The sequence below is a fragment of the Cervus canadensis genome, chromosome 6 (assembly GCF_019320065.1).
Source record: "Cervus canadensis isolate Bull #8, Minnesota chromosome 6, ASM1932006v1, whole genome shotgun sequence".
Lineage (NCBI taxonomy): Eukaryota > Metazoa > Chordata > Mammalia > Artiodactyla > Cervidae > Cervus > Cervus canadensis.
The window spans coordinates 25,915,205-25,929,314 of NC_057391.1; the positions used below are offsets into that span (position 1 = coordinate 25,915,205).

General features: G+C 40.2%; 2 protein-coding genes across 4 annotated transcripts in view; one reads left to right on the top strand and one right to left on the bottom strand.

The window, feature by feature from the left end:
- Positions 1-14,110, bottom strand: part of CHRM5 (cholinergic receptor muscarinic 5) — an 84,827-nt gene that overhangs the window by 58,600 nt on the left and 12,117 nt on the right. Inside the window, exon 2 of one of the 3 annotated variants that reach the window (XR_006269980.1) lies at positions 1,287-1,787. The exons of the other annotated variants lie outside the window; for them this stretch is intronic. The gene's annotated coding sequence lies outside the window, so the exon portion shown is untranslated. Of the gene's footprint in view, positions 1-1,286; positions 1,788-14,110 lie in introns of those variants that run through there. 3 annotated transcript variants of the gene reach the window in all.
- Positions 1-14,110, top strand: part of AVEN (apoptosis and caspase activation inhibitor) — a 194,192-nt gene that overhangs the window by 48,184 nt on the left and 131,898 nt on the right. The gene's annotated exons all lie outside the window — the stretch shown is intronic.

Below are 14,110 nucleotides of genomic sequence, written 5' to 3' on the forward strand. Positions count from 1 at the left end.
GAATTAGATTTGAGTAGGAGAACAGGTTCAGCCTGGGGCCATTATGTTTATGCCAGTAGCATCATCCCCCTGTGTGGTTGGTGGCGTCCAACTTGCTGACTGTTCAAGGATGGGTTTTTTGCCACTCAGATGGGTGTTTCCTTCTTCTTGTCTGCATTTTGGCCAGTTGTGGATTTATAATCATCTTTTCTTCAAATAGGAGAAAGGTGAAATGTGAGCTGGTCAGTTTCAGTTTTTAATCAGCTGTTTTGCTAAAAGATTTAGAGGGGAAATTGAAGTAGTGCAATGAAGTTAACCTGTGGACTACCTACCATTGGATTTGACTGAATCACTTGTGTAGTCAGTTACTAGGACACTGTCTGGCAATAAAATATATTGTATAAATGTTTGAAGGCAATTCAGAATTCTAGTCTAACCCAACTCTTATGTGCATTGGCTTATGATTTTGGTTACTTATTTTAGTGTTTTATTTATAACTTAAAGCCTGGCATGGTTTGGGTCTCATATGTATTTTTCTTACAGCCTGTCTTTGCTTACTGATTTCCTGAGTGGTTTGTTTATCTGTAATTAGTTTCTTGAGAGATCACAGCCATCACATCTTGATATGTGCTTACATTTCTTCCCCACTCTGCTGCCGATCTATCATTTTCTTTTCACTGCAGCATAAGCCTGAGAAGAGCTGCCATGCTTTCTTCCTCTGTGGTGGGGTAGGGCTATGCTGGTTTACTTTTGATAAGTGGAGTTCATTCTGTAATCATAAAACATTAAGAATGTCCTATAGACAGGCTGACCGTATTCCTTAGAATGATTGTGACTTTTCGTATACTGTCCTAGTTTGTGTAAATACATTTGTAACTCAGAAAAAATATCATAGATGTGCACATCATGAACTTTCCTAGATACTGCCAAATTGCTCTCCAAAGAGGGGACAAGCTGAACGTCCTAGTTTTCGCCAGTATGTAGAGCCGCTAAACCTTTTTTTCTGTCTCTCTTGACCAGTTGATTGAGTGATATCTAGCTGAGGTTCTTTCAACAATTACTGGAGCACCCACCATTTCCAGGTACCATTTCAGAGGATGAGCATACAGAAGTGAAACAGAACAGACACAAACAATAAAGAAAAGGAAACTGTAGAAGATATTAAATGGCTATAATTAGGATAGAAATGAAGTGAGGAGGGGCTGTTAGCATTTTATAAAGGTGGCCAGAGCAAGCCGTACCGATAAGATGACATATGAATAAAGGCCTGAGGAAGGTGAGGGAGCAGGCATTGAGGATGTCTGTGGGGAAGAGCGTTCCAGGCAGAGAGAGGAGCAAGTTCGAAGGCTCTGAGACAGGAGTCAAGGCGGTAACCGAGAGCAGCGAGGCTGGGCAAAGCAAGCAGGGAGGCAGTGACGTCAGAGAGGGGTCACGTGACCAGGTCCCATGGAAACTTGTAATAAAGATGCTGGCTTTTATTCTGAGTGAAATGTGTAGCCACTGGAGGGTTTTGAAGAGAAGAGGGATACAGCTCACTCTGGTTTTAACAGGTCATTTTATCTGCTGAGTTGGAAAAACCTGAAGACAGGTGAGGGAAGGAGCAGGTAGAGCAGAGAGGGTATTGCAATAAAGCTGTTCCTCAGTACCCGTGGGAGATTGGTCCCAGGACCTTTAGCAGATAGCAGCATCTGCAGACGCTCAAGCTCCTTACGTAACAGTCAACTGTCTGTTTCTGTGGTGTGCAGCGCAGCCAACTCTCTGTTTCCATGGACTCAGCATCTGCAGATTTCCATCTGAGGATGAGGAACCTGCAGATATGGAAGGCCGACTGTCATGCAGACAGGCATTGATGGTGGCGGGGGCCAGGGGTGGGAGCTGTGGAGGTGGTGAAACGTGGTGGAGTTTGGGATCTCTTTTGGAAGGAATGCTTCCCAGGTGGCGCTAGTGATAAAGAAGTCGCCTGCCAGTGCAGGAGATGTAAGAGACATGGATTCAGTTCCTGGGTTGGGAAGATCCTCTGGAGGAGAGCATGGCAGCCCTCACCAGGATTCTTGCCTGGAGAATCCCATGGATGGAGGAGCCTGGCAGGCTACAGTCCATAGGATTGCAAAGAGCAATGACTGAAGTGACAAAGAGACATGACTGAAGTGACTTCGTGTGCAGAGCAAGCACAAATGTAGGGTATGAGATTGGACTTGCACATGTGCATATGAGATGAAAAGATGCATAGAGATGATGCCAAGATTAAGGCCTGAACAGCTAGAAGAACGGGGTTAACATTAACTGAGATGGATAAAACTGTAGGAGGTGCTCAGTTTATGTGTGTTAGAAGTGAGATGCCAGTTAGACATCTGTATTAGTCAGAATCCTGTAGGAAATAGATGGTACACTCAGTATAATTATAAGGCAGTTTTAACAAAGGAATCACTTACAAAGGTGTGGGTAGGATGTAGAGAAAACACAAAGACGGTACAGTATTGGGAGGGCGGGTAAAGACAGAGATGTTAACATCCCTGTTACTAGGACGCTGAAGGAGAGCGTCATGTGAGATGTTTACCTTGAGAGGATGAATCACCTTGGTCAAAAGGTGTAGCCAACAAAGGTGACTCCACCAGCAGAAGGACAGGGCAGTAGGTACTCTGGTCTTAGACTCCTTTTTTCCTCCATTGTCCTGCCAAGGCTTCCCATAAGCCTAACCTGCTGAAAGTCAGAAGGCAAGGAAAACCTGTAGCTGTGATCTGTATAGATCAACCTCTGGGCAGAACAGGGAGAAGACCAGTGGAGAGTGAATCCCGACGTAACTGGAAGAGACCCAGCACAGTGCCCAACAGGAAATACTGGGAATGTCAAGCGGGTTGTTGGATGAAGGTTTCTGGAGTTCAGGACCCAGGTTTGGATAGGAGATTGACATGTGGGTGAAGCCAGCCTATAGATGGTGTTGAAAGTCACAAGAACGCGTGAGATGTCCAAGGGAATTACTGGCTAGAAAGGTACTAAGCGTTGGGTACCACAGTGTCTAGTGGTTACGGATGAGAAAAAACCAGCAAAGGAGAATGAACATGTTTCCAGGAAAAAAGAGGGGTCAGTGTCAAATGCAGCTGATGACAAGCAAGAATTGACAGCTGAATTTACTAGTGATCTTAGCTAAAGCAGTTTTATTGGAATGGTGGGATAAACTCTTTCTTGCATTTAATAAGAATATGGAAGGAGAGACATGTCAGTGAAAGTATAAACAACTATTAATATTGAGATTTGTTCTAAACAGGAGAGTAATGGGCTGATGGGGGAAGTGGATCAAAACGTATTTTTTTTAAACATGGGAGAAGTAATTGAATGTTTACTGGTTGATTAAAAACATCCAGAAAAGAGGTAAAAAATAATCTGAGAAGAGATGAGAATTGAGGATCTGTGTTCTTTGGTCTACATGAGATGATGGAATCATTTGTAGAGATGGAGTTGATTGCCCACTGCTCGGGGCTTGGGCAGTTTTTCAACTGTGATTGGAGGATACCCAGACTTCCCAGGTGGCGCTAGTGATAAAGAACCCACCTGCCAATGCAGGAGACCTAAGAGATGTTCCATCCCGGGGTTGGGAAGATCCCCTGAAGGAAGGGCATGGCAACCCACTTCAGTATTCTCGCCTGGAGAATCCCATGGAGAGAGGAGCCTGGTTGGATACAGTCCATAGGGTCACAAAGCTTCGGACATGACTGAAGCGACTCAGCGCGCACGCACGCGCGTGCGCACACACACACACACACACACACACAGAGTATTTAGGCATAGTGTAGGTGGATGGGTAGATGTGATGGGGGTGTGAGGAAGTTCTCTTCTGCTTCTTTCTGTTTTCTTAGTGAAATAAGAAAGCTATGAGCAAGAGTCAGAGAGGAGATACTGGAAATGTGAGGAGAGGGTAGATGTTAAGAGATAGTTATCTATAGGAAAAGAAACATCATGGTTGCCAAAAAGAGAAAGGAGGGGAGGATGAATTAGGAGCATGGGATTAACAGATACACACTGCTTTATATCAAATAGAAAAACAACAGGCTCCCACTGTGTAGCACAGGGAACTAGATTCAATATCTTATTCAGTAATGAAAGAGAATCTGAAAAATATAACTAATCACTTTGCTGTATACCTGAAATAACACAGTACTGCAAATCAACTGCATTTCAAAAAAAAAAAAAAAACTAAAGAGGCAAATAGTTAACCAGGGTGTAGGAACTTGAATGAAATAGGAAAATGTGGTATGGTTGCTGAGAGCTAATGGAGGCCCATTGGAGGTTGATGGTCATGAGTTTAAGGTGAGAAAAAGGGTATGTTTGCCCCCATTCACATTCTGTTGTATGGGTGCAAGCATATATAACTGAAGTATACAATACCTCAGTGGGATTCTATTCATATAAAGTTCAAACACGAGGAAAAAGAAGTAAACAGTGTTATTTAGGGATGCATGTTTAAATGGTAAAATGAAAATCAAGGAATGATTATTATAAAAATCAGGACTGTGGTCACCTCCAGTGGAGAGATGAGGGGTAATAACTGGGGAGGGGTGTGTAGTGGGTGTGGGGCGTGGGGGTGAGGGAGATGGCTCTGATGATGGCAGTATTCTATTGCTTGATCTGGGTAGTAGTTACTTATGTTTGCTTAATAATTATTTAGATTGTATATATGTATTGCTTATGTATCTCTCTCTCTAAGAAAAAAAGTCTAAAAATGGATTTCTTATGGTAGAATTTCAGTTACTACCATAGACCAAAAGAAACCTTTTGAGAGAGGCAGCCTGTTTTTGCACCTTCAACTTGTGTCTTCAATGTGCAGGTGCTTTCTGCCTTGAGTTTCTGGCCAGGGGCCATGGCATCACATTTTTACAAATGGAGGATATAGGAAGGGGACTGGTTTGTTTGAAGTCTTACTTTTTCTGATAGGATTGGGAGCCTTCAGATATCTTCTTAGTACTCTTTCTGTAAGCCTTAGGCTTATAGCTAATCATGCTTTTAGCTCTTCTTTTTGAACAATATCCTTGCAATTCTAAATTATATTTCAAAAGTTTTAAAAAGGGTACCATACTCATATTGACGCATTAAAAACTGAGATCTTTAAGCAGTTTTTCTGCCTTCTTCTTTTTTTCCCCCCAAATGGTGAGTTATTAAAATCATGCCATATGCTTTTTTTTTATTCCCCCATTTAAGATGCCTTGGATAACAGAGTTAGAAAACTGTTTACAGTGCGAACAGGATGCACTGGAGCAATATTGAAGATAAACATGAGAAAACCAATCTTTTATGTGCAAGTCTATAAGCTGTTTAAGTGGAACAAATAAAAATGAAATGATTAGACTACAGTTTGGTCAGCACAGCTGTCTAGGCATGTTTTTATTTGAAGCTATTACAGAAAGAGCCTGTCTATCCTATGGATGGGATGCTGCTTGATTCATGGGTCATTGAATAAAACCAATTTAGACCTTCATAAACAGCTACTATCTTATCTTCCTCATCATGTTATGAAAGTTCATTTTGGGGGGGGGGAGGTTTTAATTATAATGATATTTGATTTCTTTGCCTCTATATCCTCTTGGCAGCAGTTAGACCAAAAAGGAAAAGAAGGCTGTCATTCTAGCACCTGTATTTTTTAATTAAACTTGGAACATTTTTTCCTGTGAAGCAGCAAGATAGTTGAGTTGTATTTGACTTCCTTGATTCAGTTCTTTTGTTTTTCCCTCTTTTTATTTGGTATGTATTTTTTTAATTTGGTATGTATTTTATTAGTTTTTGCTAATATATTCTCATATTACAAAGGCAACTTGGTGGAAAAACTTCTCTTTGATATTTCAATCATTTGAAGTAACACAGGCAGAACTATACACTAAAACAGTCTTTATTTGAACAACAGAAACAAAAAGGTTAAACCATAGAAGCAAAAAAGTCTCTTCCTTTCTTTTAACTGGACACTGAATTGGGTCTAATTTGATTTTCTTTGTTTTTCAAACCTTCTAACTTTGTTTTCCAAAGTTAGAAGCAGCTGAATACCTAGAAATTTGTTTGCTACCCTACTGGTCTCCTGCACCACTGTATTTTCTGTTGTTTTGATGAAGGCTCTTTGTCTATTTTTACTGGTCCGGCTGCCTCATTTTTTATCATGTACACCATCGCTATCAGTTTTCATTTCCTTGCTCTGGAACTGTACTTTTCTTTTGACAGACACCGCTATGCTGCTTTAATTCCTTTTCCTTTAAGTCTGTGACCTTTTGATTTCCATTTGTTGAGGGATTCTGGTTGATCCACCATGATTCTTTCAGGGCTGTGTTTTGTACCTCTCCTCATACTCCTCATCTCTCTCTTTTGTTCTTTAATTGGAGGTTCCCATTATTGGCTTCTTCAGCCATGTCTATTATTTCTATTGCTTTCTCATGAAATAGAATTGTATCTCTCTCTTGCACTTTTGATAAAGTGTATCCGCTTTATTTCCTTACAGTTTGAGAAGAGGAAGTCTTGATCTTCTCTATAGGTCAGATCATCTAAGTCATCTGAAAAATTCAGCAAACACCCAGTCTTTCATTGTAGAGATTTCATTTCAGCATTTATAGCACTTTTTTCCTCTTGTTTAGGCCTTAATTTAGCTTATGATTTATTTTGCCTTCTTTCTCTCCTTTATTTTTTTGCAAATTAATCTTCCTTGAAAAGCATTAGATGATCTGTCTTTATACTTTTGGTCAGAGGTCTCTAAACTTTTTAGCAAAATTAGACACCACAATGTGAATTCTTAAATGCTTTGTAAATGTGTTTCTAATTTGAATATTTTGTGCTCTATCTTTACTAATATTTCTTTTGTCACCATAGGTTGTGCCAGTTGAAAATTCTTTTATATAAATGGATCTGTTTTTACATTATTTTTTATAGTTAACAGTCATCAGACATTTTATTCTCATCAGAAGGAGTTTTACATGGAGAGCTTCTGATTTTAGGTTTATATTTATTTTCATGAGTTCTGACTTTGACTTTCTTAATATTTCTAAGTTTGTAGGCGTTTTTAACCTGTTGAATTTTATTATCTCCAGAGGTACCCAGCTTTCATCCGGTTTGATCTGTTCCTTAAAAAGCTATCTTACGGCAAATTAAAGTCATTCAGATAACACTTGGTTTGATGATGGATTTTGGTCCCAGAGCAGCCGTTTCTTTACCAGCACCGTTTTCTGCTCTTGTGGCTGTCTTGCTGAGCCTAGTCCTTCAGAGCTTAGCTGCAGGGACCACTAGCAGAGACCACAGTGTCTCAAGTTCATTTTATGAACTGAATGTTTACCTACACTGTTAGATAAATTATTCTTACTAGAAATCTTAGTGAGAGCACATTATTGAATCTTTTTGGACTTTACTTGTATTCCAGATACTGTTCTGGTTGATAAATGTCTAACTGTCTGCATCATCAAATCTGCGTGTTACATTCTAACAGCATCTGGCATGTTCCTTTTGACTCTCCTGTCTACCCTGTCAGTCTCTTTATTCTTGGGGACTGATACTTCCCTTTAAAAAATTACCCTCATATAAAGGAGGCTTTTGGAAAACAGAGCAAATAAATGCTCATGATCAATGTCATAATTAAGTGGAAGTTGATAAGTTTCTTTACTTGCTCTAGAAAGAGATTTTAAAAGAATTATTTTGGTATAAGCCTTTAATGAAGGTCAGCGGAGAACCTCTTCTAATATAAAAGGCATGGAACATGAATTTAAAGCTAAGAGAAGGGCAGATATAACCACAGGATTGTGAGGACAAAGTTCTCTGTTTCAGTAAGTGTACTGAAGTGTCACATGTATATTTTGGTTGTAAATAGAAGTCCATTGGATTGATGGATGTCAGCTGAACTGTCTTGGTCCTGGTTGTCACTTATTAACTACATGCCCTGGAGAGAGTGAAACTCTCGGAACTTCCTTTTTTATTTTTATTAAACTGTGAATTAGAAATGATACCTGCCTTGCTTTAATCCAAAATGGTTGCAGGGATCATGTAGAATTTTAGACTATAAAGTGGTATAAAAAGCTAAGCATTATTTGATAGGCAAAGACAAGCAAACTGTTGGAGTAGAATATATCGTATCAGTGTGATGGTTGAGAAAAGCTAGTTCCGTGTTTGAAGTCACACCATTAACATAGGATCATCATTAAAATAACAGTATAATACTGACACATATAATTAGAATGTAAAACACAGTGACCATTCGTTGGTTTTCTATCTTATGGGATTTGTCGACCTCTTTCAGTCTCTGCAACTGCAGAGAGGACACAGGGAACTTGCAAGGTGATTAAAAATGGGAAAAACTGGATTTCTGATGGAAGGTTTATGCTGCTAAGAAGTCTGAGAAGTGATTTAATAATTATGTCATATGTGTTCCAGTCCCTAAAGACAGTGGAAAAAAGCCAAATGTGCTTAACTAAAATGTCAGGGAGATGGAAACTTATGTGTATTTTGTATATGAAATGTTAACTAGGCGTTTAAGGGAGAGTTGTAGAATTGTTTTGATTGGAAATCTTTCAATATGGGTATGGTCTTATCTGACTGGGATGGATTCAACAATGGTCCTTCCTGCTGCACGGGGACAGGCAAGGTGATTTAGCAAGGAATATTATTGTACTTTTTATTTTTAAAAAATTTTTTGGCTGCACCACATGGCTTGCCAGGATATCAGTTCTCCAACCACAGATTGAACCTGGGCCATGGAAGTGAAAGTGCTGAATCCTAACCACTAGATGATCAGAGAACTCCCAAGGAATTTTTTTTTAACCCTATAATTTTGTTCTCCTGGCTTCTTTAAATTTTGCAAAGGTTCTATAGCATTTTACCCAAGTGCATTAAGTTAACACATCCAGCATTCTCAGAAGAGTTAGGCTTGAAATAAATAAGCAAGAGATGTATGTGTAAATGGATCCCTGTGGCCATTAGTGACCCTGTGACAGCAAATGACCTTAAGCTAACGAGCTGATGGAAATAAGTGCTGCCATTTCCTGGATACCTACCGGGTGAAGTCTCTGTATAAGCTGTGATACAAAGGCTCATTTCAGTATCATTGATTCGAAACTGTTACTATAGGATAGATTTCATTATCTCTAGGTGTGTTGAAATTAAGTCTTAAAAAAGTGTTAAATAATATGTACAGCATTTGCATGTAGCCGAATAAAGATTAAACTTATGCCTGGCTTCAGAGTTGGTATCTTTCCCATTTGATACTGTCCATTAAAATCTACATATATATCATTAAGATACACATTCTCTTGTATGTTTGTTTCTGCAAAAGGAAGCTTTATTGTTTACACTTGGTCTGCAGCTTGGGAGAGGGTTTGTGGCTGGTTAAGAAGTTGGAGGCAGAGTCTCAGGCAGACCAGAGGCCAGGGAGCTGCAGCAGGTCTTTAGAAGGTACTGCCCCTGGAGGCTTCTAGTCATGCTTAAGGGTGAGCATTTCAAAGAGGTCTCTCCCAGCCCTGCCTCAGGCTGGCCTGAGGAGTTTGTCAGGTGGTTGTCCTTCTTGATGAACTCCACCTTGTGATCCAGGAAGCGTTTCTTCATGAAGTCAGGTGGACATCTCTCTGGGCAGAACCCAGGGCTTGCAGATTCACAGCAGGACCTGATTCAGGGTTTCCTCTGGGCTCAAGATCTCTTCCTTGGCACCAAGGCTGTGACCCCACTCATCTTGAGGTAGCTTCTGCATGTCCCAGAAGAAAACTCAGCCAACAGCCCTAATTTCGAATTTCCTAGAGATGTATGGCACCCTTGTGTTTTCCCAGTACCTCTGGCCAGCCACACATTTGCAGTTGGAATGGAAGCCCAGAGAGAGAGATGTACAGGAAGCCCACAGATGCAGGTTGACCAGGTGGGTGGTTGCAGCTTTGACCTTTTTGGAATAATTCTGGTGGATCTGGGAGCTCATGGTTGACTGGGGACAGGGAGCCAACCACAAAACCTGGTGTTAACTTGGAAGTAAGGGGTGGCGTGGAGATGGTCTTGGGGGGCTGCAGCTGAAGAGGGGATTGGAGGAGGATCAGAGGCTGGAGAATGGGGGCAATTCTCGGGTCTGTCCCGCCCAGCACTGCTGAGGCAAGAGACAGATCCAAGGACTGCCTGGTGCTATCGACTCTGTTGTTGTTTTTCTAAAGTCAATATCATAAATGAATTTTCTGGGAAAAAACTTCAGATATACCTTTTCCAGTTGAAAGGTGACATAAATCAAAAGATTAGAACACATACAGGATACTGCATTGTATATTCTTAGTGTATTGTCATACTTAAAGAGAATGGGAGGAATGCTTTCACGTGATTTGTTACATTGGTCTTAGCATTTTCAGTTACCTAAGAATGGAACTGAGCTGATGAAATATCAATATATACTGCTTAATTCACTTGCTGAGTGTGATGTGCATTCCACGAATAGTGAGGATGTCAACTTACTGCTTTTCATAATCTGTGGTGAGAATTACTTTTGGAAATAAAACCTGTATCTTACATGTTTCATTGGCACTTGTGAAAGGGACTTAATAGTCTCTTGGTCATTATTTATCATCCCTTAAATACTGCATCCTGTGTATTGTACATGGAGGGAAATATTTCATTTTAAATAATGATACTGCCAGTCTCTCAAAATCATGAAGTTTGAAAACTTGTTTTTCTTCATCTGTTCATCTCTTGTTTACGAGCGAAGTGGATCGTTTTTGTGGTTTCAGTGTTTCCCTTGAGAATCACAGAGTGTGATTTACTGCGTCAGTGGTCCATACGTTTGGTACTACACTTTGTCTTCTTTTTAAGAACTGTAGCCCTGGGAAGGTAGTCTTCAATGAAAAGCGACTTACTTTGTAGCCTAGCTTAAATATATTCCAACAAGTGAGGAAGGTGGTAAAGGTGCAGAATATCTTACATGTGGATTTATTTAGTACTAAATGATATGAAGACCCATTTATTTATTTGGCTTAAACAATAGAAATTTATTCTTTCATAATTATGGAGGCTAGAAGTCCAAAATCAGCTTATCAGCAGGACTATAGTCCCTCTGAACTCTTTAGGAAAAAATAGTTCTGTGTCTCTTCCAGTTTCTGGTGGTTCCAGATGTTCCTTGGCTTGTGGGAACATCACTCCAATCTCAGATCCTGTCGTCCTTTAGTAGTGCTGTTAGCTGCTCAGTTCTGTCCTACTCTCTGCAATCCCATGGACTGTAGCCCGTCAGGCTCCTTTGTCCATGGGATTCTCCAGGCAAGAATACTGGAGTGAGATGCTATTTCCCTTCTCCAGGGGATCTTCTCAACCCAGGAATTGAACCCAGGTCTCCTGCATTGCAGGCAGATTCTTTACCGTCTGAGCTACAGGGAAGCCTGCCATCTTCACTTAAGGCCCAATTATTTATTTTTGATATATTTTCTAATACTACTTAGCTTTTTCAGAAGAGTTGCAATAATATCCTTCACCTAGCTTTCTTTAATGTTAAATAACATCTTAAACATAGTACCTTTAGCAAAATTAAGAAAATCACACTGGTATATGACAGACTTCATTTGAATTCCCCTGTTTTCTCCCCACCGATGTTTTTTCTTTGTTGTAATGCCGGATATCACATTGCCTTTATTTATCGCCTTAGTCTCCTGCAGTTTGTGACAGTCCTTTAGTCTTTTCTGGACTTGATACTTTTGAAGAATAATGGTTAGGGATTTTGTAGCATGTTTAATTTGGGTGTTTCTGATGTTGACTCATGATTAGATTGAGGTTATGGACTTTGGGGGGAATACCACAGAGCCGATGTGACTTTCTTGTTGGCACACATGATTCAGTGTAGTCCTACTGATAGTGTTGACTCTGATCCCTTGATGAAGGTGGTATTTGTCAGGTTTCTCCACTGTCAAATTACTTCCTACTCTCTGATCATTGAGTCCTGCTCACTCCCCAGGGAATGGGAATTAAGCTTTACCTACTCAGGAGGAGTATCAGCTTGTGGGCATATGTTAAAATAATGAAGTAAATAACATCTTCGGGGAAATATTTTGAGGCTGTGCAAATGTTCTGTTTCTCCTTAAAGCCTCAGGGGAACCAGTTTTCTCAGAATGAGGCTGAGAGTCGCCTGGGATAAGCAGGAATGCTGAAATACTAAATAGTTGACTTTTTCAATTTATTTATGCTTTATTGCAGAGCTATCTGTTGTGTACATGGTGCTATTCTTGTGTCATTGATCTTTCTGTCAATTTCTTTGAAGAATGGAAGTATTTATATTCATTGAGTGGAGCGAATAAGGGTACATCTGTTAAACAAGGTTAAAACATCAACAATTGATTTTAATTTCTTCATTAATCAGTTACAAAATGCTTATTTATCTCTGAGTATGTGTTGGCTCCCAAGTAAGGTATATATGTATGTATCAGTTCAGTTCAGTTGCTCAGTCGTGTCCGACTCTTTGCGACCCCATTAATCGCAGCACGCAGGCCTCCCTGTCCATCACCAACTCCCGGAGTTTACTCAAACTCATGCCCATCGAGTCTGTGATGCCATCCAGCCATCTCATCCTCTGTCATCCCCTTCTCCTCCTGCCCCCAATCCCTCCCAGCATCAGGGTCTTTTGCAGTGAGTCAACTCTTCGCATGAGGTGGCCAAAGTATTGGAGTTTCAGCTTCAACATCAGTCCTTCCAATGAACACCCAGGACTGATCTCCTTTAGTATGGACTGGTTGGATGTCCTTGCAGTCCAAGGGACTCTCAAGAGTCTTCTCCAACACCACAGTTCAAAAGCATCAATTTTTCAGTGCTCAGCTTTCTTCACAGTCCAACTCTCACATCCATACATGACCACTGGAAAAACCATATCCTTGACTAGACAGACCTTTGTTGGCAAAGTAATGTCTCTGCTTTTTAATATGCTGTCCAGGTTGGTCATAACTTTCCTTCCAAGGAGTAAGAGTCTTTTAATTTCATGGGTGCAATCACCATCTGCAGTGATTTTGGAGCCCCCCAAAATAAAGTCTGATACTGTTTCCACTGTCTTCCCATCTATTTGCCATGAAGTGATGGGACCAGATGCCATGATCTTAGTTTTCTGAATGTTGAGCTTTAAGCCAACTTTTTTACTCTCCTCTTTCACTTCCATCAAGAGGCTGGATCATCGAAAAAGCAAGAGAGTTCCAGAAAAACATCTATTTCTGCTTTATTGACTATGCCAAAGCCTTTGACTGTGTGGATCACAATAAACTGTGGAAAATTCTTAAAGAGATGGGAATACCAGACTGCCTGACATGCCTCTTGAGAAACCTATATGCAGGTCAGGAAGCAATAGATAGAACTGGACATGGAACAACAGACTGCTTCCAAATAGGAAAAGGTGTATGTCAAGGCTGTATATTGTCACCCTGCTTGTTTAACTTATATGCAGGGGACATCATGAGAAATGCTGGGCTGGAGGAAGCACAAGCTGGAATCAAGATTGCTGGGAGAAATATCAATAACCTCAGATATGTATGTATGTGTATATATGAATATATATAGATGTAAGGCAGGCAGATTCTTTACCACTGAGCCACCTGGGAAACCCATACGTGTGTATATGTATATGTTTATATATGCATGTATGTGTATATATGTATGTGTATAAACAGCTTCATTCCAAAGGACTTGTATACATGTCTAAAATCCATTGGTCAGAAAACTTCATTTAAAGGATAGATATATAGGTATAACTGAATCACTGTGATGTATACCTGAAACTAACACAACATTGTAAATCAACTTCAGTTTAAAGAAAACTTCGTTTAATGTTGAATTTCTTATGCAAGAGACAGGCATAGTGTCCCATGCAATTTGGAGGTGTCATCTTTCAAAAGCTACCCTAGCAGAAGTGGATAGATGAGAAAGGGGCATGTTTCATTGAGCCGGCATATACCACCTATGTGGTTGATCTTCCATGGAAGTGGGGGTAATTCTGGGGTAGACTTTGTTGCCCCTGGGGTGCTGTCCAGATAGGGGCTGATCCAGAGAGATACTGTGGTTAAGATTGATAAGGTAAATTTTGATAAGGGGAAAAAATCATGGCATTTTGATGTATGATATAACCACTTATTTGTTACTGCTATTCACAGCCCCATAATCTGAATGCATTCTTGCTTAGATATTTGAGTAA